This window comes from Falco biarmicus, chromosome 2 (genome assembly GCF_023638135.1).
Source record: "Falco biarmicus isolate bFalBia1 chromosome 2, bFalBia1.pri, whole genome shotgun sequence".
Classification (NCBI taxonomy): domain Eukaryota; kingdom Metazoa; phylum Chordata; class Aves; order Falconiformes; family Falconidae; genus Falco; species Falco biarmicus.
In genome coordinates this window covers 53,567,196-53,592,783 of record NC_079289.1, presented here as the reverse complement: position 1 = coordinate 53,592,783, position 25,588 = coordinate 53,567,196, and the positions used below count along the sequence as shown (strand labels likewise).

Sequence of the window (25,588 nt, the reverse complement as noted above, 5' to 3'; positions counted from 1 at the left end):
TTACTTCTACCTGACTGATTGGCAATTCCTTACCATCATCATGAACACAAGCATTGCCTGGTAGCGGGATAAAATATTCAAGGTTTTTGGAGTCAACAGTTTTCAGTTATTTTCCTTCTGTTCTAAAACATGAAGTTGATGAATCTAAATTCTGCAACTCTGACAGGTTTAAACAAACAAAAAAAGAGATACAAGACAATGCCACAAGCCTAGTGGGCTGACATTATAAAATACATTGAGACAGAAATTAAACACTAGTCTTCCTCTTTGTTCAGAACACTGTTTATTAGAAGGACAATATAAACCTAGATGTAAAATATTCCATCAATTTTAAAGTTCTGCACTATTTTTCAATCCCTCACTGAACAACAAAAAAAAATTAATACTGATCATATGAGGTAGTTACAAGGATATTATCTTTGTACAGAACTCACCTGTCAAGTTTTCTTTTAGGGGAAAACTAGACATTTTTAAACATTCCTTAATTTCAGATTCAGAAAGGAAAAAAAAAGTCTAACTATTCAGACTATTTTGATTAAAAGTGTATCCAGATTGAAATAGTGTGTGTTATCTCAACTTTTTCTTCACAATGGTGACGACAGTAAACCACAGACAGACATATCCTGTAAAATGTTGGATACCTTTTACTCAACCCAAAAATTGAAGATGCTGATAGATACCATAGTATTTTCAAAATATAGCATAGTATGGATGTATTTTTGTTTCTTTGTTTTATTATGGTATAGCTGTGGAAAATAAGAGCATTTAAGACTTCAAATTCAGAAGGAGGTTAGAGTTTTTAAATAGAGATTTCTAGAACAAAGTAAAATCCTCAACTGGCTTCACAGGCACTAACCTTTCCTATTATAGCCAAAACGTGAATCTGTTTTCATGAGTTCAGGAATGTTGAAATTGTCTTTCCAGTCATTAGTAATGTAGGTTAATATAATTTGTGTGAAAGCTCATATATTCTTCTCTCTCTAAGTCCTTCGTTTTTTCTTCTGGAGGGATCAGAAAAGTACCAAATGTTATTTTGTAAAGAAAGATGACAGAACGATTTATTTTTATTTCCAGCTCACTGAGAAAAATAGTGATCAATCAAGAGAACTTGAAGTTATCTGTTGATAGATGTGAAGCTGCTCCCGGTTCTCCAGAGGTCTAACAGAAGGAATAACACACTGATTAAACACGTAACTGTAACCTGTGTGCAAAGTTCAGGGAAAGCAATGAGAGGGTTTTATTTATCTTTTCATGATTTATATCAGGTTCTGTATTTCTTGCCTCCCATGTTCAATTTCCTTTCCCTGCCTGGAACAGGAGGGGTTTCTAGCATTTACACTATAAACTCCTGTTCTTGCCCTTTTTGATGACATAGTTTATACATTTTCTGAGTCTTCCCTGATGTTCAAATATCTTTGCTCCTCAGGGCTTACACAGAAGGTGCAACACTGAAAGCTTTTTGTAAGTAGCCTGTGAGATCTTCAGGGCAAACAGTTTTTCTTGATTCTGTCTGCAAAGCATAAAGCACACTTTCCACAGTATAAAAATAAATCTTCCCACTCACCATCATCCCTGGTAGGCACCTGGACAAATTTCATATTAAGTAATTGCTTTTGGCTTGCTTCTTTGAGGTTCTGAGAACCTTTCAGTTCATGCTGAACTTCAGGAAAGGGAGTGAGGTTTCTCAGACTCTTGCTGCAAATAGCTAGCATCTTTCAAAACTGAGTGCTTTCCAGTAGAATCACATTTGTAGGAAAAAATATTCCTTTATTTACGTTTAAAATATTTGTGGGATTTGTGCAATTTAAGTATGCATTTTAATCAGCTTTTTATATATATATATATATATATATATATGGCAACGAGTTCTAGATCAGTGAAGCAGTATCCTGTTATATTACATTTTGGTTCTTCCCTTTTGGACATACAACAGATAATTGAATTCATAATGTAATGTCCTGAATGCATGCATTGCAGACTAGTCCTTCTGGATAAATTAAGGCTTGATTAGAAATAAAATTCTTAGATAGCGGCCAAAAAGTGCTGTTAGTATAGCTGAATTTTAATAGGGGCTAATGTGGGCTTTACATAACATTCACATTTCAGCTTAGAAAATGCTTTGACATTGCTCATGACATTGTGAAATCATTATCAGTGTATGTGTTAAGTTTTAAATAAAAAGAAAATGAGGCAATAAAACCAATAACTTTTTACTCACAGAATTAACATCACAGGAGCCTGTAACCTGTGCATGATACAGTAAATAGAAATTCTTTCATTTTCTGTATCTTAAAAAAAGAGCACAGAAAATATAAGATTTCAAATACAGATTGCAGATATATAGATAGAGAAATAAATAAATACTGAATTTAAATGCTCTTTAAACAGGATTTTAAACCAGGTGATTTTCATACATACATTTATTAAAGAAGACATCCCACAAGTCTGTAATGGCTTCCCAGTTAGGGCTACTTTCTCAGATTTATCAGTGGACCTGGTGGCCAGTCTAAACATTCACAATTACTTAATTTCTTTTATTTTTGCAAGTAAAATTCAGTGATTTAAGAACACCTTTGCACTTACTATAAGATCCAAATAGTTATTGAACACCTAGATGTAAATTCTGAAAGATTTTAGATGATCCAACACCCCACCCACACCCCTACCCATACCCCCCGTAGCCTTTTCTAATATCTGAGAAGGCTTCTGTTGAAAGCTTTGAGAAAGATAGATGGGTATCTGACAAATATCTTGTGTGTGAGGGTGTTTGGGATCCACAAAGTAAAGGTTCTTGTGCTAAGTTTTTGAAAGATGGTTGTGCTCAGAAATACCACTTAGAAACACAGCAGTTCATAGTATTTATGTTTTTCCTAATAGTCTTGATAGGATTAAAATCTACACATTTTCATTTTCATTCCCCGAGTAGTCTTTTCATTCACAGGGAGTATCTGATCAGACTGCAGTCTTTTGGTTAGAAAGAGGCCGCTATTATGACAGGAATGTAAGAGAGCTGTTTGTGCAAAACAATAATTGAGGAAAATCATGACAGTGTAGACAGCATCTAATGGACCTTGATGGGCTAGCTTACATTTCCATGCTGTGCTTCTTCTCTGATTCATTTGCTGATGTGCTTAAAAAAAAAAAAAAAAGAAAAAGAAAAAATCCCTGAAAAATTCACTATCTCTTTTAATTGGGTTTAAGTTCTTTGCTTGGCTGTCAGGTATGACCCAATTCTAATTTATAGATCTGCCACATGACATAGAAATAGTTTTAGGAATGAAATTATGTTCCTTTTAATTTTCCCTTGTCCACAGAATCAGACAAAGGAAGAACTACGAATGTGTGGACTTCTCAAAGGCCCTTGATATGGTCCCCCCCCAAATTTCTTACCTCTAAATTGGAGACATACGGTTCTGATGGATGGATCCTTAGAATGATAAGGAATTGGCTGGATGGCTGTGTCCCAAGAGTTACAGTCAGAGGCTCAACGTCCAAGTGTAAACCAGTTGTGAGTGGTATTCTTCAAGAGTCTGTACTGGGACCACTACTGTTTAGTATCTTCATCAATGACATACATAATGGGATTGAGTGTGCCCTCAGGGAGTTTGCAGATGACACCAAGCTGAGTGGGGCATTTGATTTGCTTGAAGGAATGGATGCCATTCAATGGGACCTTGAAATGCTTGAGGAGTGGGCCCATGTGAACCTCACGATGTTCAATAAGGCCAAGTGCAAGGTCTTGCACCTGGGTCAGGGCAACCCCCAGTATCAATACAGGCTGGGGGATGAAAGGATTGAGAGCAGCCCTGTGGAGAAAGACTCAGGGATACTGGTGGATGAAAAATTTGACAGAAGCAGGCAATGTGCACAGGCAGCCCAGGAAGCCAGCTGTATTCTGGGCTGCACAAAAAGAAGCATGACCAGCAGGTCAAGGGAGGTGATTCTGTCCCTCTACTCCACTTTCATGAGACCCCATATGGAGTACTGTGTTCAGCTCTGGGGTCTCCAGTATAAGAAAGACATGGACCTGTTGGAGCAATTCCAGAGGAGGGCCACAAAGATGATCAGAGGGCTGGAGCACCTCTCCTATGAAGACAGGCTGAAGGAGTTGGGGTTGTTCAACCTGGAGAAGAGAAAGCTCCAGGGAGACCTTATTGTAGCTTTCAATATCTATGGGAGGCTTATAAAACAAAGAGAGTTTTTACAGGACAAGAGGCAAAGGTTTTAAACTGAAAGAAGGTAGACTAAGACTGGATATAAAGAAGACAGACATTTTTTATTATTAGGGTGGTGAGGCACTGTAACAAGTTGCCCAGAGAAGTTGTGGATGTCCCATCCCTGGAAGTGTTCAAGGCCAGGCTAGATGGGGCTTTAAGCAATGTAGTCTAGTGGAAGGTGTCCCTGCCCATGGCAGGGGGGTTGGAACTAGATGATCTTTAAGGTCCCTTCCAACCCAAACTATTCTATCATTCCATGATTCTGTGATTTACCTAAGATAAACAACTTATCACAAATACTATTTCCAAAAGACTTGTTTGTATGTAGATTATATGAAGACTTATGTGATCTATTTTTAATCAAAATATTGTTCTCTGATGCAACTTAATATAAGTTTGTGGGAGTCAGAGAATGTCAAGTAGAAAAGAGGAAGTTAAGGGAACACCAGGATTAATTATGATATAAATGGATTAGACACATGTTTGGAAGTCAACTGAAAGAGTGGAAAGAAGCAGGAAAAGTGATTGATGTTGCTTCCTACTGTGCATTCAGAGGAGTCTGAAGACCATATCATTACTAATTTGCTACTAAATATACCACAGCTTCTTGACTTGTCACAGTGGCAAATTTTATAGGCTTGTTTTGCATAAGCAATCACTCTTACTCCTTCTCAAAATACAATTTATTATTTTTTTTTTTTTTACTCTCTGTATGAAGTCTCAGACAGGATCAAAGCCCAGTAGTGTAACATTTCATAGTGTGGTTCAGTACCCTGTGTAGTGCTACTAGAATTCAGATTATTAATTTGCCATGTTTTTTTTTATGTAGTCCTTAATTAGTCTTGCTAAGCTGCTTGGGCATCATTTGCTCCATAAATTTCAGTCACAGCAGGAAAGGGGCAAGGTGTTTCCTTTTCAACTGTATTTCAGAGGTCAAACACACAGCTAATACATTTGAGGGTCACAATCCTTTGTGTGGTCTCTTTTTGCTCACTGAAGGCCAGTCAAGGAGTCATAAATTGTCTGTGGCAGTTCTTGGCTGTTCAGGAAAAAAAAAATGGGTGTTCCAAGGCTTTAGATGCTGGTTTGGAATTTCATACAAAATTAGACAGTATTTATTTTTCATGGTAGGCATCTGGTTCTTCATCAAGAAACCCTCCAGAAACGCTTTGCCCTCAGATAAATAATTAGTATATACTGTTTGGGGAAATTTGTATGCATACATAGTTTTGATTTGATTCTTTAGAATGGTGTGACATGAGAAACAAGGAGAGAGAATTAGCAAGTGAAAGACTAATACAATAATCTTAAATGTTTCACATCTTAAATGATTCAGATTTTAATTAAAGCAATCAATGCACATGACAGTTATCTTTCATATTATATATAATTGCAGCTCTAATGCATTTTGGCTCTACAGTGGACAAATTACAGTCATAAGAATGTTACCACAAGTATCAGTTTCTGTCTACTAAGCTAACATTTTCCTAAGGTTTAAAATTAATTTTCCTGTTTTTAAATAATAACACACTAGGAAAAAAATCTATTAGAAAGTCCTATCTCCTACCAACAAATATATGCAATAATTTAAAGGAATCTATTGATACCTAGTATCCACTAAGCAAAGAATAAAATTGCTGAGTGTAAAGTAAAATGTAACTACTTTTCCATGAGATTGGATCACCAAAATGGGATTGTACAGCTGAAAAAGATAGCTAAATTTGAAATGTAGACATGTCATGATAAAATCTGAGACCTCCAGAGGGCAGGAAGGAATAAATGAATGGGGAACTGTAAAACAGAAATCCTTTATTCCAACTGCAAATGTTGCAACCAACATTAATAAACACTTTAGAAATTGTCTGTTGTGCTGCAACAGGTAGTTTCTCTTTTAATTAAATAGGGAAGATGCAAAGTGAGTTAAAACTCAAGTATTGCACCTCACTGTCTCAGAGATGCTAGGAATCCAGCACTGACAAAATTCAACACTGATGAAGAAAAACAAATTGCTGGCTCCTCTGAGTTTCTCCTTGGAGATAACCTGCTGAAATCATATATGATTTTTTAACATAAGGGGCATGATTAGACAACAAGATCACTTTAGATTGCAAGCAGCCTCTTTGGTATCAAGGAAGTGAATCTGAAAAAGAAAACAGTTACAACGTATCCTGAAGCATAGGTGTATGTATAGAGACACCTACACACATACATACAAAGATATGCACATGCTTATATAAACATATGTGTTTAGCTTGCTATCATTTCTCTAGCAGTTCTGACGGATTAGGTAATGGGGGAAGTGGGAGTATGCCACTGAGCTCCTGTTGACTCAAGATCTGCTGTTTTGCAAAAAGATAATGCTGGGGTCTGTGTAAATCAGCATCCCTGGTGTTGTGATCAACTAATTGATAGTATCTTACCTTCCAGAACTCCTACTGAGCTCTTGACTGTGAGAATACTGCTGCCTTTCTTACCACAAGCTGTCAGTTTGCAAAATGAGAACTTTATAGTAACCATCAGATAGGAGCAGGTGCCTTGTTAGGTGTACACGATCATCTATTCTTGTAAAAGTAAAAGCTTCTCACTCTTGCTGACTTCTTGCAGATTTTGTGAAGCAGATTGCCTTTCTTTTTTGTGAGGCAAAAGCTATGTGCTGTCAGAAAATAAAATAAAAATATAGAAATTGCCACTGAGAATCCAAATGTCTGAAAACGCAGTAGAGTGACATACCACCCTGCTTCACCACCTATGCTGAATCATTACTGATTTTCCTTGGCTTCTGTATCTAACTTCAGATCTCTTTCCATATGTCTAAATATTGTATAGAAGTATGCTTCTTCAGTTTTGTCTTAACATTATTTTTTATGTCCTCTAACCCTCTGTAGATTCCATCCAGCTACAAACAAGCTATGCCCTTAATGTCTTTAATTTGCTGATATTAGGACATGATTGCTTGAACAATGAGCAGGCATAGCAATAAGCAGCCATTCAAAGGCACCTACCTCTCCCCTGAAGCCTCTTAAAACTAGAAGCGTGCTCCACAAGCCTCCAGAGCAACCTCACAGCCCATAGAAAGAAACAGAAAAAATGCAAGGCTTCATCTCTCTTCAAAACAGAAGGGAAAAGGTATTGCAAATAGTATCACCTGCTTTTATCCAGAATGCTTTGGAAGAACTGAAAACAGGAAGCATTGGTGGTGCTCAGCCTGTTTAATAGGTTGAAAGAGTTATGCCTTTCCTACTGTAAAAGCAACACATGTAAATAGGGTACTCTTAAATTTGATGAACAAGGCATGGAAGATATTACAGAGATTTTGCCTGAGGATCTCATCCAATGTTAGGACAATATTTATTTCTAAATTAAAGAGAAGGACTTAATCTGGGAAGCCTTAAAAGAGCTGTATTAAATACTGTAAGCTGTAGTTTTTCCCAGTTGTGGGGTTTTATCTTGGAAATAAATAAGGTCTTATTTGAAAGCAGCATGGTTTTTATTAAGGACAGTGTTTTGTCCATTTGTAACTGGTAAAACTGAATGTCATAGTGCTGGGTAAAATATGTCAGTAGTCTAAGACAGTATGGCAAGCGGCCAGCCCACTTTTCATTCCTGCTCAATTTAAGCCATTTCTTATTTTAAGTTTTATGAAGCAAGTGTATCTGCAGAGATGTGTTAACTAATTTGGTTGCTAAAAAGCTTAAGAATGTGGAATTAATATGAAATGAGTAAAACATTATCATTTATTCATAGTGCTTTCAACTGTATCTCATTCTCCATTGTTCATCTCTAAAATGTCAATCTAGGTTAAAAATATTTGAGATAAATACAGTGAGTCTGATTCTTAAATTAGCTGCTGTGGTGCAACAAAATACCCAGTGAATCTTACTTTTGCAGGATAACTTTCACTATAGCTTTTAATGAAAAGGATAGGGACAGATGATAGCTTCAGCTTTATTGTATGTGCCTTTTCACTGGATACTGCACTAGTCTTTGGGGATTTTTGCAAATGGGTTTTTAGTAGATCTGCTGGATGTCTCTTTAATTGGAGGGCTACTAAGTTAATTTTAGTCTAAGACAAACATTATCATTTTTGCTTTCCTTCAATTTCTTTCTGTAATATCTAGTATATAATGATCCCCATATATGCAAACATGTAATCCTACGGCCTACCCAGGTCATCCTACCCGGACAGTGTTAGAGAAGCTTTACTTTGCCTGGGAACATGAGAGAGGAAGGAAAGATATTACAGCAAAAACTGAGTCACTCTTGGCCACTTGGAGTTCAGGTTTTTTCAGCCATTGTGGCTATTTGTGCATCAAAGATCAACAGTAATTTTGTAAGAGTTTAGGACTGTCCATAACCTTGGAACTCCACTGGCTAGTGCTTTCAGCAGAAGGTTCCGTCATAGCTACCAGCTAACTTTAAAGAATTTTTCTTGCCAGGCCACATCATGTCTTTTTAAAAGGATTTGGCCTAAACCAGCCAGCTTTCCCTCAGGACTCCGCCTATGCCAAACACAGAATTACTAGAGAATCAGCTCTGTTCACTTTTGATGTGGAAGCACAGAACTGAGCATCACTGCTGTACTGATGATGGTGGAGCTTGTCTCACCTGACACCTGTGTTTTACAGGTTTGTGTAACAAGTGACAAGACTGGACCCTGCACAACACTATTCATCTTAAGAATGGGAGAACAATGAATGAATGTATACAGCTCTAATTCCATAAGGAGAGGTATGAATTAAGTCAACCTCCTCTGCATAAAACTGTCAGATCTGTAACTTCAGCTTGTGTAAGTCATGATTAAAAACATGAATGCTGTTCTTGCACCTAATATTAATAGAGATGTCATTTTTGGCTATTGTGTGAATGTATCTACCAACCACAGTTAGTTACCACTTTTCCAAAGCCAATTCTCAGGCTTTTTCTTAGCCTCTACTGTTGGAGTTAGTTTGTAAACACACATACTAAAGATAATCCCCATTTATAAATAAATAACAAAATGGTAAAGTTGCAGAGCAGAGGATAATCAGAAATATTATTACTCTCAAAGACCTGTCTTTGAGCATTCAAATGTAAAGTTCAAGTATTTTTAATAGGATTGCATTTTGGGTAAGTTGATAATAGTGGATGACAGAAATTAAGTGAGTGTGCCACATAAGAGCTGGGTTTGGGTGATATTCAAGCCTACTTCCTCAAATCAAGTTATTTCTAACAAACTTTATTTCCTGCCCTTTCAAATATATTTGCCATGTTCTATCATCAAACACATGGAGTATCATAAAGTAATGGATGTGGTTCACTCAGAAAATAAAAAACCTACAGTGTTAATACAAGGTCTGGGCACTCTTGCTGGATTTTACTAGTCATGAAACGCATAGATGAAGTTATCTAAGTAGATACTCCAGGGAATTTCAAGTCTCTGGCTGTGTTACTGAGTGAAGGTGAAATAAGGACAGCAGTGCATTAGCACTTACATGTTCTTACAAAGATTTGTGACCGCTAATATATCATGTCAATTTTGGTGGATTTCTTGTGTGTTATCAAAGGACATTTGCACATTCTCTCCATTTAGCTGTGCTCTCTCATATGTGATTTAATTATTTAGTTGTCTTTCAGAATGTATTTATTTTTCAGTGTACAAAATCACACTTTTAATTAACTATTTTCCATGTATTTCTAACTTTTTTTTAATGCAAACTACATTGAAAATAGGGCTTGTCATGTAAAACAACAAAAAAGCTTTCCATTCTTCCTCTAAAAGACTACTTATTCATATACTGTGTTTATTCAAATACGGATTAAAAAATCAGCAGCTTATGTTACTAGTTTAGCCTATGTTTCAGAAGCATTTTTATCCCTCCATAACTAATGTGTATTCATACCTGCAATGCTAGGAGTTGCAGTGCTGTCAGCTTTTGTTGGGGCTGCCCTCCTTTACCCGTTAAATTACCTCAGGCGAAGCTAGCACTTCTGAGGCAACCTAAATTTCAAGCAAACTTCTGTCAGATAACTTTGGGGTAAAAGTGGTGTGACTGAGCACTGGCAGAAGACATACTGGGCTTGTCATGTTTTGTCCAGGTTTAGAGCAAATGCTGGGAACCCTGATAACTGCAGGCAGTGCTGTCAACATTCTTCTACCCGGAATACAAAGAAATTATTCATTAATTTATTTCTCTTCAGCTTCAGCCACTGGCTGCTGGACAAACTGGCTGACAGTTTGTGTTTTTGCAAACTCTGTACCTGTAGTAGCCAGATGTATTCCCTCTCTTCTTTCCTTCTTTCATCTTCCACTGTTGCTGGTGAGCTAAGCAAGAACAACAAACTATAAGAATCTTTAAAGTTTGTTCTTTTTAGAGGTCTTATTTTACCTGAAAATGCTTACTTTTGAACATGTCATTTCACCTTGGCTTTATGGTAGGATTGATAAAACAGTAAAATCCCTTTGAAGTGAAAATAGCCAAATTAAAGCTTCTTCTGTTTAACCCACTTTTTAGAAAACATTTCAAGAGACAAAATGGCTTAAAAGCAGACATTTTGTCAGGAGCCATGAGCTTCAGAAAAGCTGAACACCAGCTCTCTAGCACATTTCTAATTAAATATGCAATTAAAAAGCTTTCAGTGGCCCCTAAGGCTTCCCAGCCTAGTTAATAGAAAACTTCTCATCTCACTTTAACAAGCAAGATAATTTTTTTTTTAAATTATCCACTGTTAAATAAAATGCCTTCCTACTTTGTTTCCTCACTGTGCTTCAAGGATTTATTGCATGCTGAACCAAGTGGCTCAGGATTTTAGAAGCAAAACAAATAAAGATAATGAACATTAAATATTTTTTTTTTAAGAGTTACACTTATACAGACTATATTTTAGGTAATTTTTTTGGCTGAATTAATATGCAGGTTATGTGAAAGTGTACCAAGTATTAAGTAATTATTTGATTATTTTAAATATTTAAAGATTTGTATTTCAGTATAGGAATTCAGATTTGCTCTTTTCAGAGAATGTAGTGTTACTTCAGTTGGACTATCAACATTGTTCCACTTTACTCTCAGTGGTGTAGGTATGGCACAGAGAACAGAAGTTGGATCGTAGTAGCATAAATTATAGGATGTTGTCCTTTTAGTTCTTCGTCCTCTAAAGGATTTTTTTTTCTGGGTGGGGGCAGCTGCAGCCTTGGGATTGAAGTGTGGATGGAAGATACAGTTGAAAATGGCACATGGACACTTATGATAGATGAGGGTAGTCAGAGTACAAGGGAGGAATGGGCACAATCCTGGTTTCAATACAGAGCCTCTAAGTGGGACAATCTACAAGGTAATACTGGAGAGCAAATCCAACAGAAGTGAGCCTGTGGAAAGTGTCCAGGGATATACTGAAAGCACTTTGTGCTGCCAAAGAGGCAGTTAAAACTAATCCATGCTCTAAAAATTCTTATATTATAATTTTTATAATATTGCTGCTTTTGAATTGTGGTGGTTGTAATATTTCTCACACTAGTACTAACAGTAATAATCAAGTCATTTAAGTTTGCTGCCAATTCATACATTCCATGTGCTCATTTCTTCTCTTCACTGTTAATGCTTCTTCTTCACATGTAAATCCTTCTTTGTTCTTAAAAATAGTATATATCACCTCAACCCACCATATGTTCGTGGGATGTGTGGTGGTGAAACAGCATATATATATATATATATATAGTTTCTAATTCTTCACTTCATATGAAAATTACTCTTAGGTCTTGCAATATAAGTTCTGTGCTATAGTCAGTTTCCTGTCACAAAAGATTTTGCGGAAAAGGTTACTAGAATGTTATAGTCTTTTTGTAACATAATAGAATTTTAATTGTTAAAGAAAAAAGACTTACTGACAAATTTGTTTAGCAAAGTCAATATTTGAAGGTTGAATATTTGTGCTTAAAAAACACAGTCAGTTTTGGAATGTGAATAACTTGCCAAGTGTGTAGACAACCTTCCATAGTGTTTCAAAGCTTAATAGAATAGGTTACACAAGAAATAGATATATTTGTCATTTATATCTCCTCACATCTGTGTTTCTGAAAGCTTCTCTTTAGTGTTTTAGCTTTGCTAGGAGCATTTTTTTTACAAGTGATTCATGTCTTTGTGTGGCTACATAATTTCAGTATCTGAATGTAATGTAGACATATGTGATAAAGTAGTAATTAAATTATTAATACTAAACAGCAGTAACAGAAATAGCTATCTTAAAGATAAGTGCACATTTTCAATCAATGATGACTCTGAAAATGGAACTGCATAAACACATTCAAATAAATCAAACAGAACCAATTTGTGATACTCTCAAGGAATGATGACATACCAATTTAAATATCTAATTTCCTACAGTCTTCTGGAAATACAAAAAATGTGCAGCTCATTGTAGCCCTGATCTATGAGGCCTTTAAAAAAATTCTTTGGTTTCTTTGGCTTTGCGCATGTAAAAAAGCTTTCTGTAACTGAATGGACCAGCTGCCTGTGATCAGTCTTTTGCAATGGTTAGAGATGTAGACTCTGTTTGTCCTGTTTTCAATTTATTTGCAATTTAGTTCAGGAGAAAAATATACTGGAAAATCATAAATCAAGTGTTTCCTTCTGTGTTTGCATATGTAAGTGCATGTGTGTGTGTGTATACATATATATATACACACACACACACACACACACACACACACACACACACACACTCTTTGTGATGAGGGCAGATTCTGTCTGGCTCAATGAGTATCACATAGCACATGGATTGCACTTGTTTCCTTTGTTTTCTGATCTTTCTGGTTTTTTTTTCCAGGGAGAATAAATAAGTTGATGTTAAGTGAAAGTTTTCAGTTATGCAACGCTTCAAATTCCTTAACTAATTAAGAAGTAAACTCTTGGGACTGTATTTCTGTATTGAATATTCATGTTACTGAGTTCAAAATCCATGTTTTAGCAGTATTTTCAAATATTCCCCAAAACATTCTTGTACTCTAATCATTTACTGAAACACTAGTCTTAAGAGATGAACTCAGCTAAAGCAATTTCCTTATAGAGCTGAAATTTTGAGATGCAAAGGAGAAGGTTATGAGGAAGCATTGTTTTACTGTGCATCTTGATCAAGACTTACTGCCTTGGAATTTGTGTTTTGGATTTGGAAAGACACCTAATGGTAAGGTTAATTTTACATAATTAATAGAACTACAGTCTGGGAACCTGTGTCTCAGCAACTCACCCAAGGCCCAATTTATTGCTATTGGAGGAAAATAAATATCTCTAGAGTAAGTTTAATTTGACCCATGTTACTCTAGCAAAAGATAAAGATATATGGGAGATTTCAAATGAGAAACAAATAAAGACACATAAATGAATGGGAAGTAAAAGTAATCTGCTTCAGACAGTGAAAACTATGGAGGAGATATCTGCAGCAACAGCAATAGGACTGTGTTAGACAAAGGTAAAGAATAAAAACAGAAAAAGGAGAAGAAGTTGAAATACAGTCAATATATCTCAAAATGCGACTACTGCACTTACATTTTCTATAGCTTTAAGGATAGTTGTAATTTACTTTTGAACGTATGGTGGTTTAAAGAAGTGCCAGAGTTGTTGTAGGTATAAAGAGACTGATATCAGCTGAGCGGTAGTTAAGGAAATGGCGTAGATGGACAATACTGCTGAAGTAATCTGTAGGTTACCAGATATACATGAAGAAAAGGCCGTAGCCTCATTGCAATTGAGGCTTGTGCCTCAATATCCAGAACATCCAGGTCAGCACGAGTGCTCAATAACAGGTAGTACTGATGCCAAAGAAATACATCAGCTGCTATGTATTAAATATTATTGACACTATTCATAGTAAATGAATTTGATACCAGGAAAAGTAATTTGATAAAATATGATAAAATAATATCCAGCAAATTCTTTGCTGAATTGAGCTGAGCTACTTGGCAGACAAACCTGGAAGGCCAAAGAATTGTAAGAGTCTGCTCCGAACATAAAAAAGACAGACCCCCTACCTTTCCTCTGTACTAATTATTTATTTAACAGGAGTCAAAGACTATTATTATTTGAAGAGGAGAAATCTAGAGAGAAGTCTAGACAAAGTAATGCTTTCCTGTATCTTTGCAAGCCTACTGGTTTGCCATTACCTCAATGTTTGTCTTGAAGGTTGTTAGAGTTATAATGAAAAACACTGGACTGATTTAAACAAGCTGCTAGATTCTGAGCCCTGCATACATTAGAGACTTTATTAAATACCTGTATGAATCCCAAACACATATTATATAGAATTATATAATATGAACATAATTTGCACTATACAGACATATTCCTGGTAAACTTAACAGCCCATTCTTTGGAAAAAAAAAGGTCATTTTTCCTGTATAGCTAAGGGACAAAGTAGATTTAGGCCTCTTCATAAAAAAGGTCAAACAGCATAAGCCATTTATCCATCATAATAACTATGGTACTATTATGCATAAAAGCTTCAAATGCCTTTTCTTCCATGACTTAATTTTCAAGGGGATTCACAGAGATTTAGTAGCATGACTCCCATCAGAATATATCACATATCTAAATGTACACACTCCACCCTGAAAATTGAGATGTTAGGACCCAATTCAGCAAACATATTCAGGCAAGTAACTTAATTTACATTTGCATTCTTATTACATTCAGTGGAAGTACTGAACTCTGCATCTTCAGGAGCAAGCTATTAAATGTAGTACAGGAAAATAAACAGCTTGCAATCCTAATTCTAAACAGAAGAATTTTAAAATACAATTTTATCAATAATTTACTACAGTATTGCAGATTTGTAGTTTCTGAATTGGGCACAGCTTGATTTTCCAGTTATCAGAAAATTAGTTAGTTTCCAGTGTTGCAAACTGGCTATTTTTTTTCTCCTTGAAGTGTTTCTTACATAAGCAACTGGCAATTATTTGCTGTTAAACATTTCTAATGCTTAACATTAGAATAAATATAATTTATTTATAAATATAAATTATAAAAAAATAATAAATAAAAATAAAGGACTTTCACATATGCAACAAGGTTATTGAATTGATGATTTGTTCATTTTAATCTGTACACAAAGGAAGACACTATGATGTTTTGTGGGAGTAGAAATCGTGGCAGTTAGAAATGTGCATAAGACATAAATAGAATAAGTATTATACTTCACATCCTCACCTCTTGGGAATTTTTGCCATACTGTGAAGAGTTAGCTTAAGAGAAGTGCAACTGGACATTTCCTTGGAAAGACTCCCCATAGTTTCCATGGACTTTAAATCACAGCCAGGGTGTTGCAGTGGGTTTGAAAACAAATGCTATTACAATTACATATATGGAGAAAAAACCACTAGAATAAATCTTCCTAAAATAATTGAAATAGACCATAGACGTAAAATGAAATATTTGCAGAATATCAATATTCCATTTAATCCGATTTTATCTGACCATGTGTTTGTAATAAGAAACATATATTTGGATACAGACCCCCTCTCAATGTCACCAATAAAACTATTTTCATTTTCTTATGTAGAGGTAGGATGTAACTGTGGAATCTATTACAGTCTGGAGATAAGTGGGAGGATATATGAAATAAAAGTTTTCATCTCTTACCTTGTTCAATCTCAATGTTTTAAAGGACATGATTCTCTTGCAATGTTATCACACAACCATGCACCCAGGTTATGGCAGACATAAGGTATCTTTGGCCATGATACTCTGAGCAACACTCACATGGTGAAAGTATTTGTATGTACGATGAAAGTCTTGTGTTACTCATTTGTCACTCTATTTTGGAAAAAGGATCAGAAATAATACATTTCAGGTTTAGTCATGTTGCATTTTCTGTCATAATGCAATTGGGAACTCAGTGGCAAAGAAACTAAAGTCACCTTTGTGGTAACATGTTCTTCTTGTGTTTATATTCAAAAGTAACGCTGACAGTTCTGGGATTCAAGGTAAGACCAGTAATGCAAAGATAACACTGCTAGCTTTATTCTTCTTGTGTCTGTTTTTTATTATATTTCAAACTGAGGCGAAAAATGTATTTTCTTACTTTAGTCTTTGTAACCTACCAGAACATAAACTTTAGGTCAGTAGTTGCTTTCTGTCCCTTTAGCTAGTCCACTAGTAAGAGAATATTGGTTAAATAATAACAACTTCTTCTTCTTTTTTTCTCTGAAGGCATATAAGTGTGTTCCCTAACAAAACCAAGGAGGTAGACATTCAGCGCCATCACACCTGAGCTGTAAGGCTCTGTAAGGCTCTGTGCCAAGCTCAGCCCTGAAACCCTCTGCAATGAATAGGAATACGGAAGAACATGTGGGGAACGGGACTCAGACCAGCTACCTGGATGTGTGAATGGGTAACTTCAGCCAGCCAACAGCAAGCTCCAGGAAGAGAAGCAAGTCTGAACTTCTAAGGCTATGGTTTCATTACAGGTTGGTGTTTCTGTCCTAGCCATATACTGCCACCTTGCTTGGACAATGCTAGCTCCTTAGCTGTAAGCAGGGAATGTCATATTGAATGGTATCAGGAGCCAATGTGACTGGAAAAAGTAGATATTAACGTATGTAGTGAAGGTACCATAAGAGGTCTTTTACATTATTCTGAAATTGTAATCATATATATTTTTCTAATTTCATTCTGGCTTGTCTTCAGGAAAAACTCTGGTATGATTTCAGTTTCAATATTTTCACTAAATATGTAAGTAGTTTTTGTAAATCACATTCCCTAAGCCTGTCTGATGGCACAGTCTGTTAACAGCTGTGTCTGCTTGCAGCTGGGGAGGTAACGTACCGTTATTGTCTCTAGCATGACACATCAGGCTGAGACTGTCTTTTGATTTAGATTGGCTTCAGTAGGGCTCCCTGATTTAAACTTGCCTCTTCCACGTTCCCCAAAATTGTAAAGCATGATTTTTTCTTGCTTCAGAGCCAGAAATGCAAGAATTTCAAGGACAGCATAATCAAGGAAAAGTGTAATAGTTGTGCTTTGGTCTAAACCTAGCTGCCAACTAAACCCCACAGAGCCACTCACTCACTCCCCTCACAGTGGGATGGGAAATCAAAGGTTGAAAGTGAGAAAACTCATGGGTTGAGACAAAGGCAGTTTAACAGGTAAAGCAAAAGCTGTGTACACAAGCAAAGCAAAACAAAGAATTCATCCACTACTTTGCACCAGCAGGGAGGTGTTCAGCCATCCCCAGAAAAGCAGGGCTCGATCATGTGTAACAGTTACTGGGGTAGACAAGTCCCATAACGGTGAATGTGTCTCCTTCTTCCCACAGATTTGTATGCTGAGCATGATGCCATATGGGATAGGAGATCCCTCTGGCCAGCTGGGGTCAACTGTCCCGGCTATGCCCCCTCCCAATTCCTCCTTGCTGGTATGGTGGGGTGAGAAGCAGAAGAGGCCTTGCCTGTGTCAGCACTGCTCAGCCAGAAGGAGAACATCCCTGTGTTATCAACACTTTCTAGCACAAATCCAAAGCACAGGCCCATACTAGCTACCGTGAAGGAAATTGACTCTACCCCAGCCAAAGCCAGCACCAGTTCTTAGCCTTGATGTTGGTGTGCTTAGGTGAGAGGGGAGATTTTCTGATTCTTTTCTTGTGATGTCATAACTGAATTTCCACTCTGATGAGGTCTTTTATGTATTATGCATAAAGTTAAATAATATAAATAAGGCTGCATATTTTTTGCGAAATCTCAGACTGAGCCTGTGGGATCTATGGAAACATCCTTGGTTTTGCATGCTTTTCCTTCTAACAGGATTTCAAATCTCAAGAGACCAACAGCAAGAGTACAACTGCACAAAGCCTGGTCAACAGTCCATTCTCCAAATATAAACATAACTCTTAAGTTTTCTGGTTATCACTACGGATTAGAAAATCTAGATACTTTACTCTCATCTCTATTTTTTTCTCTGTAGTCACAAGTCATGTAAGGTATCCTAAAAAAGAGTAATTCCCTAAAGTCACTCTCTCAAATCATAAGTCTTTTACTTAATCCCATTGTTCTTATTATCAAATCACTACCAAGAAAGTGGGAAACTTAAAAGAAATTCACTATAACAATTCATAAAACAGGCTATTTAGATTGCATTAAATCACAATCTTGTTCAGAACCATGGTATTCAGTTTATTTCATTTCAAAAGAACAAAATAAACTGAATATTTTGATTCTAATTAACAGATTTATTATAGTTTAGATTAAAATATTATCTAAAATATATTAGAATATTATATATTCTCTAAATTAATGAATGCATTTAATTCCCATTCACATTGCTGTCTATAAGGGGGGAAAAGTCCCTAGACAGTAGTGATAAGAAGAAATACCAGTTTTCTATTTCTGACATTACAATAACTTTTTGTTACATGGGTTTGCTTTAAACAAAATGAAAACTTTTATCTATCCAGGAATGATAAGAGTTAATGCTTTTTAATTGTTTTAGGGATAGACTTTCTCCAGCCTCAGTCATTATTTAATGTCTAATAAGTACAGAGAAAACGTAGTATCTTGTACCTGCCTTGGTTAATTTTAAAAGATAAATTTATCCTTATGTAACCATATTTTGAGTGTTGGTGTTTTAATTCCACTGAATGCTGCATGCCTCTTTTATTGGCACTTTTCTCGTCAAGACTGATACAGAAAGCATCCTGCTATGTAGTCATATGAAACCAAAACATAGGACACTGGAAAGCTGGGGCTCCCACAAATGCACACATTTTGACAAAGTGGCAGAAATTCCCATACTGAGCTCCATTCTTACCTCAGTGAAGAATTTCAGCTTAGTAACATACCTTAAGTTAGAAAGGTTCATTTTTTAAAAGCAGTCATATTAGTATTTCTACAGCTGTTTTTATTTTAAGGACTTTGAAATGGTGCCTGTATTGGTTTTGTCTTTAGTGGAAAACTTCAGAATTATCTATCAGTGCTACACTGTTCTGTCTTAAGAAAACTAATTGATTTGTTAGACTTTTTCTTTTTTCAGAGATATGACCTTAAAAAGACAGAAACTCAATTGCACCTTAAGCTATGAAGCTACTCCTTTGCTAAAATAATGATTCTGATTTGAAATAAAAGGGAAAAATACCATCTCTAAAACCTAGGGTGGACTTCTAGGCTTCAGAATAAACACGGAAAGAGAATAGTTTACTATCATGAGGAAAAAGAAAGTTTGGAAAAAATGAATATAAACAATATAGGTGCAATTTATTTAGAGCTAAAACCAAAACCAGGTAAACTAACAAAAACAAACTTGAAACCATGCTAGTAATGAAGGAGTATTTATACAGACAAATGTATCTAAGGGTAAAACAGACCTATGTAAGTGGTATAAAACCCCAAATGTAGAAGATGAAGAGAAAGGACCAGAGAATGAAGTTGATTGTAAAAGAAGATGAGAAAATCAAAAGTGTGGAGGTAGAAGGAAGGTCACACACAGGCTATGACTAAGAAGACAATTTTCAAGTACACGAGGAAAAAAGGTCAGCAGGGGAAACACCACACCCTATGAAAGATGGCAAATTTATTGTCAAAAGAGGCGGATATCACTTAAAAGAAAATGGATTTGCTTCAGTGTTCAAAAAGGATGATAGAGGATAGCTCTAAGAAATAGACATAAATTTCCCTGGAGAGGAAGGAGAAATACTAAAGGTAATCACATCAGGAGAGCTGAAGTAATTATGACATCTAGCAGTTGATAAGACTGTAAGGCAAGGTGAACTCCATTGAAGAATTCTTTAAAGAATGTAGCAAAAAGCCAAAACAGACTTTATTTTTTTTCCCTGAATCCCTAAGAGTTCTGAAGAAAAGTAGCTATAAGTAGCATGTGCGTAAGTAAGATGAAAACAGTGGACAGAAATACAGTTTTCATTTCTAATTGGTATTTTCAGTAGTAACTCACAAACTATTCATATTCAAAGTCGATTTTGTTTGCATCTCTAAACAGTTAGGCAGTGCTAAGTTAAAGTAGGAGCTAAAAAGTGCTTATATCTTCTGAGAATTTGATGTAAGACCATTGAGAAAAATATTTTGAAACAGTGATTACTAATTTCCAGTAAAACCCCAACTGATTAACATTAAATCAGTTAGATTCTCATCCTTTATTTCTTTTTGAGCACTGAAATTTTATTATTATCATGAAAAACAGAAATCGAAGGGGTTTACCAGATTTGAAATTTTAGAGCTAAATTATGAATTGCTTGTTCTTCATGAAGTTCAGAGTTAAATATCGTAAAATATCTATAATTTGTACTGGATGCATTTTTCTCCCGTTCATCAAAAGGATATGCAATCATATGAACCAATATAAAATTCACTGAAGTGAGCAGGATTTTGTTAATTAACTTCAGTTTAATCAGATCACATTACATAGCTGTGTATTGAGATGTGTAAGACATGCTACAAAGTTTTTCAAAAGTTTCAGTTTCCAGAGATGGCATTAAGACATAAAAAAATCACAGGAAATACATTTTCAGAGATACTCCATTGGGATTTACAGTTATGCCAGACACAGACTTTTGAGCTACTTGGAATGTGACACCCCCGATATCCATCTTGTGATGTGCTAGCTTTCAACTTCTGACACGTAACTTGTACCCTGCAGGTTTCAGAACACCAAACTCACCCAGGTTATTATATATATTTCTACCTGTAGCCTGCAACTTCATGTCAAGTGATGATTTGAGAGAATCAAGAGGTGGAAGTGACACTCTGCCTCCTATCACCCTGCTGCTTAGCTGGCAGTCAGCATAGGCAGACTGCCAACACCCTACCCCCGATACCCTGCCCTTTGACCGACATCAGCAGTGTAGGCAGGATGCTGCCCACATTATCCATGTAAGCTATGCTATCAAATCGCACTGCCACCGGTGAAGCCAAGGTGTGGTATGACTCCTCCTCACCTTCAGAAGCCATTTGTGTGATTGGCTGTTGCTGCCAGGTGATCCAGACACATAGCATCCCTGGCCATCAGCTGGAGCCATGGCATCGCTCGTGATCCTCTGTTTGCTGTTGGTGACCATCCTCTGTTTGCTGTTGGTGACCTAGTGAGACACTTTATGGGCATGTTGTTGCCCACCTTTCTTGCTGCCACAATAAAGCTTTTACTTTATAATGCTGTCAGACTCCATTACTGCTTAGACTGGTCAGCCTTACATCAACCAATTTTTGAAAATACTGGCAATTAAAGACAAATTGTCATTATTGAGAAAGTATTGAGCATGGACTTTTATGGCATGCATGGAAATCAATAGCTGTTCAAATATTAAATTACAGAGTTCCATAAGTCCACTAGTTCATGTATGATTTACAAACAGATTTTTTAATTTGTTGTAGAGTTTTATTTTAAGTATATCAGGAGATGTAATGTCCAGTTCTTTTTATGATCTCTGATTGTGTAGCCCTCTTACTGTTTATCTTAAAAACAATGCCTGTCACCTATTATCTTGCAATAATAGAGACATGATATTCTGATTTTGTAGCAATATGCATTTTTTTTGTGTAAGAACTACTGCTAAAATATTTTCCTTATTTTCGTAGCCATGTCTGAATTGCTGCAGAAAAACTGAAAAAATGCAGTAAGTCTTGATTGATTTTTGGATGTAGGTAGTTACACTGAGAATATATGAGCAGGAACTATATGAAACCATCATGTCTTTAACAAGGGAAAAATCACAAAATGCAAGTTCTGTGGAACTTGTCTGTATTCTGAATTGTTATGAAGATGCAAGTAGAAAGTAATGGATGGCACTATTATTGGAGGTGATAGGTAATACTGGAAAAAATGAGATCTGGGCAAATTCCAAGTATTCTCATTTATTCAATCAATCTCAGATGACAGTGACATCACAGTGACCCTTGAAATGATAGTGCACACAAGAGAAAAACAGCTTCTATCTAGTAAGAAGTTCTTTCTTTGAAGGATGTGGGCCTTGTACTAATAAAAAACCCCACAATAAACCAAGCTACAAAATCCCCCAAAGAAACAAAACCCCACTTACTCTGGTCTCCTGTGAAATGAGAGCTGGATTAGTACGTTGGTTGCCAAGGCGGCACTGTCTTCTGTGTAGGTATGTATGTCTGTTTCCTGAAACAACCTATAAATAAAAGTATCATGGTGTTTCTCAATGCATGAAGTCTTTAGTTATATTTACTTCAGTTTCTGTAACTCACAAATAATTTGTTGTAAAGACTAATGGGAAGTCTGTCTGCTTTTTCCATGGTACAAGAGCTGATCGCATCCTGGCTTAGACAATGTGATAAACGGATTTTATGCACAAATGCCTCTCTGAAATTTAGGGAGAGTTTTCTCTGAGGCAGACGTGTATATTAAACTCATTTATCAAACAACACTTTACCTGAAACAGGATGCAAGCAGTCTTTTTAAAATTGTACACACACCAATAAAGTGTAATAAGTAGCAAGAAAGTATACTTCTTTAGTCTGTCTATTGTTTTGGGTTTGGTGGTTGTTTGTTTGTTTGTTAATATCCTGGGTCTAAAACTTGCACTATACAAATGGTGCAAATAATAATGGAATCATCTGTTTTTCAGTTCTGTGGCTTTGGTTTCATTTTGGAGTTTTGTTTTTTTCTCCCCATACTGCAACAAAAATCTAAAGGTTCATAATGGGAAACAATTGGTATGAAACCAGAACTGTTAATTCTTGATTTGTGTGCTCTTATGCTCACATACTGAAAACTTGTATTTAAAAAGTCTGTGCTGACTTTTCAAAAAATGACACCAAGCATATTTACACTTTTGTGAAGTCTAGGTTTTATCAACATCTTTCTATCACATATTTCACCTCCTCTTACTGCTTCCAGATCAGAATACCTGATGCTGTGTTTCAAATGTAATGGAAATGATCACTACCAATCTTTTGTTTTCCTATTTGTTTGTGAAGATGAGCTGTGAATGTACAGATGCAGAAGGAAGTACAGTCTCTTCTAAGTATAAGAAACTTCAATCTTACCAAGATTTCCATGCTTGAATGGAACTTGCAGCATCTTGGCAACTCGGATGAGAGAAAATGATTAAAAATGTTGGAAAACTTGGAAAGTTTTCTTCAGCCTAAAATACTTGAGGATGGTCATTGAAATACAATACATTTGGACTAGATCTTGTTACTTAGTCATCTTCAGTACCCTGCCCGTTGTCCTAACAATGTCAGTCATACATTGGTGGACAAACTAGCTGAGGCAGGAGCATCTAATTCTTTTACTAATTACATAGTTTTGAACCACATTAAAAAGAATATTTGGCATGCATCTCTGGTCAGAAATTGTAAATCAAAATTATTATATCTTTGTAATTATAACCAACACGCATTTTTTCTTTCTTAGTAAAGTTGAATCTGTATATTTGGGGAATGTCCCCTGCATCCAAAGATGCTGAAAAGAAAGGATGCTTCACTGAGTTTTTCACATATTTATTATACAATAGGATGCTCATCAGCAGGAAATCTGAAATTAGCATATTCTCAGCAGAAACAAGGGAGTGCTGAATTTATGGTGACCTAAGGGATTCTATAATTTAAAAAATTAATTTGAAAGCTTGTGCCAATCCCTCTGGGTCAAACAAATAAATACATTGTTGTCTTTTCTTGAGCAATAACATTTATTATCTAACTTTCACACTCCATTTAAAAGCCAGACTGTTACTTTTAACAAGTCTAAAGTTCTGATGCAGGGCAATGTAAAGATTAATAAACACATGCAGCAGCATATTACAGCAAAGCTCCTGGCTACATCCAGGCTGAGTTGAGAAAAAGTGTCTCAAAATCTTTTTGTTCCGATCAACAGCACCAGGATCAGGCCCAGCAGTTGCAATAGAAAATTGTTTACTTTTTTGTATTCTTTTAGAAGTTTTCAGATAGTAGAAGATAGTTCCCATTTATATAAGACTTAGCTCTGGTTTATTTTTACATTTTGACAGCTTTAGCAACCTACAATAGTTTTTGCTGCTACCTGCACTAATGTAAAAGTAAAAAACCACTGCTGTAACTCTGGTGATGTACTTGTAAATAATACATCATTAATAAGCTTTGTACATCAATTTACATTTATAAAAGAGTCCATCACTTCTTTATTTAATGAACCTGTCTACATCGCCCAACAGCAGAAAATGTCATAGACTCAGAAGAGGTAGGCAGTGCTTTTGAAATTTGAGGTTAATGATTTCTAACTTACAGGTAATTTCTGCTTAGCTCTTTATTAACACCTGGCTTAGCAAAGTCAAGCATGCTCCTTGTTCATGGAGCATCGATTTCCTGCTGCAAGTTCTGAAGTATTTACGGCAATATTGATATCACTAAAACCTTTCCTTCAAAGTGTTGAATAGATTCATCTGCCAGATGAATCCCAGATTTTTCTGGGAACCCAGGAGTGGAACAACTGAGGGGATACCTGGGAACCTCTTTCCATCTCCTCTTCTGAGGATGGTAAAGGACCAAGAGAGAGCTTCTCCCTTGCCAGTGCCCTGTCCCTGACTCCCTAGAGCAGGGCAAATTCCTTTTCCCACCTGAATGTGTTTTCAACGTAACACATCAAGGTCCTGCTTAACTTTTTAGGTGGCAACATACATTTAGCTTCAGCCTCTGCTTTGAAGGCTAAGCTGAATCTCTAAATAGCACAAAATTAAACCATATAACCAGACTTGAGTTCTCTGAGCTCATTTGCACCTCCAGTGTCATCAGGGAAGGCAACATAAATGAATTTCAATAGGTGACAGCTGTCAATCACAAGTGCCCTTATTCATGGTGGTTTCAGGCTTCAGAGGAAAATGTTTGTGATCTCCCACTTCTGCTATGGAAGTTCCCAGCCCTACTAAGTCCTTGGCTCCTGCTTCACAAGTTGTCAAGTGGTGAGAAAACACAGGTCCTCTGTATTGCTTTAAATAATTTACTGTTATTGAGTTGCTGAAAATTAGCCGAGCCCATGGATGCAGTGAGTTAAAGCTTTAACTGACTGCTAAAAAAGCTGGTGCCATTAAATAATAGAACAGCCAATAATTATTCAGAAAGCTTATATTGTAGCAAATTGGCATACCGTTGTACCCACAAAGCAAAATTACTAACCTGGTTCTCACAAGGGGAAAAAACCTCCCATCAGCAGCAGCAACCTGAAACAAAACTGGCCGCTGCCTCCACCGTCAGCTCAGCCCAGTGAGCTACAGGGGAGGCAGAACTTCCCCCAGAGGTGAACACCTTGCCATGCTACCCTTGCTCTGGGCTCTCTTCCCGTTTATCCTCCGCCATTTGGTAAGCCCCCCTGATGACAGAGCCGATCACGTTGGCTGCAGGGCTCTGCGTGGCGGCCGTGCTGGGGCCGGCTGCCACCGACGGGGCGCTGGGCCCCCGCCGCCATGCT

At 36.5% G+C, this 25,588-nt stretch overlaps 1 long non-coding RNA gene across 2 annotated transcripts; it reads right to left on the bottom strand.

Annotated features, from left to right (window-relative positions):
• Nucleotides 1–424: 424 nt before the first annotated feature.
• Nucleotides 425–25,588, bottom strand: LOC130145025 (uncharacterized). 2 transcript variants are annotated; one of them, XR_008820350.1, is made up of 6 exons: nt 25,297–25,588; nt 22,221–22,316; nt 21,123–21,228; nt 15,824–15,997; nt 10,455–10,518; nt 425–6,870 (listed from the first exon to the last, which is right to left on the bottom strand). It is a non-coding gene; the product is annotated as an uncharacterized LOC130145025 (long non-coding RNA). The 2 variants fall into 2 exon arrangements; XR_008820349.1 differs by having other exon boundaries at nt 425–10,518.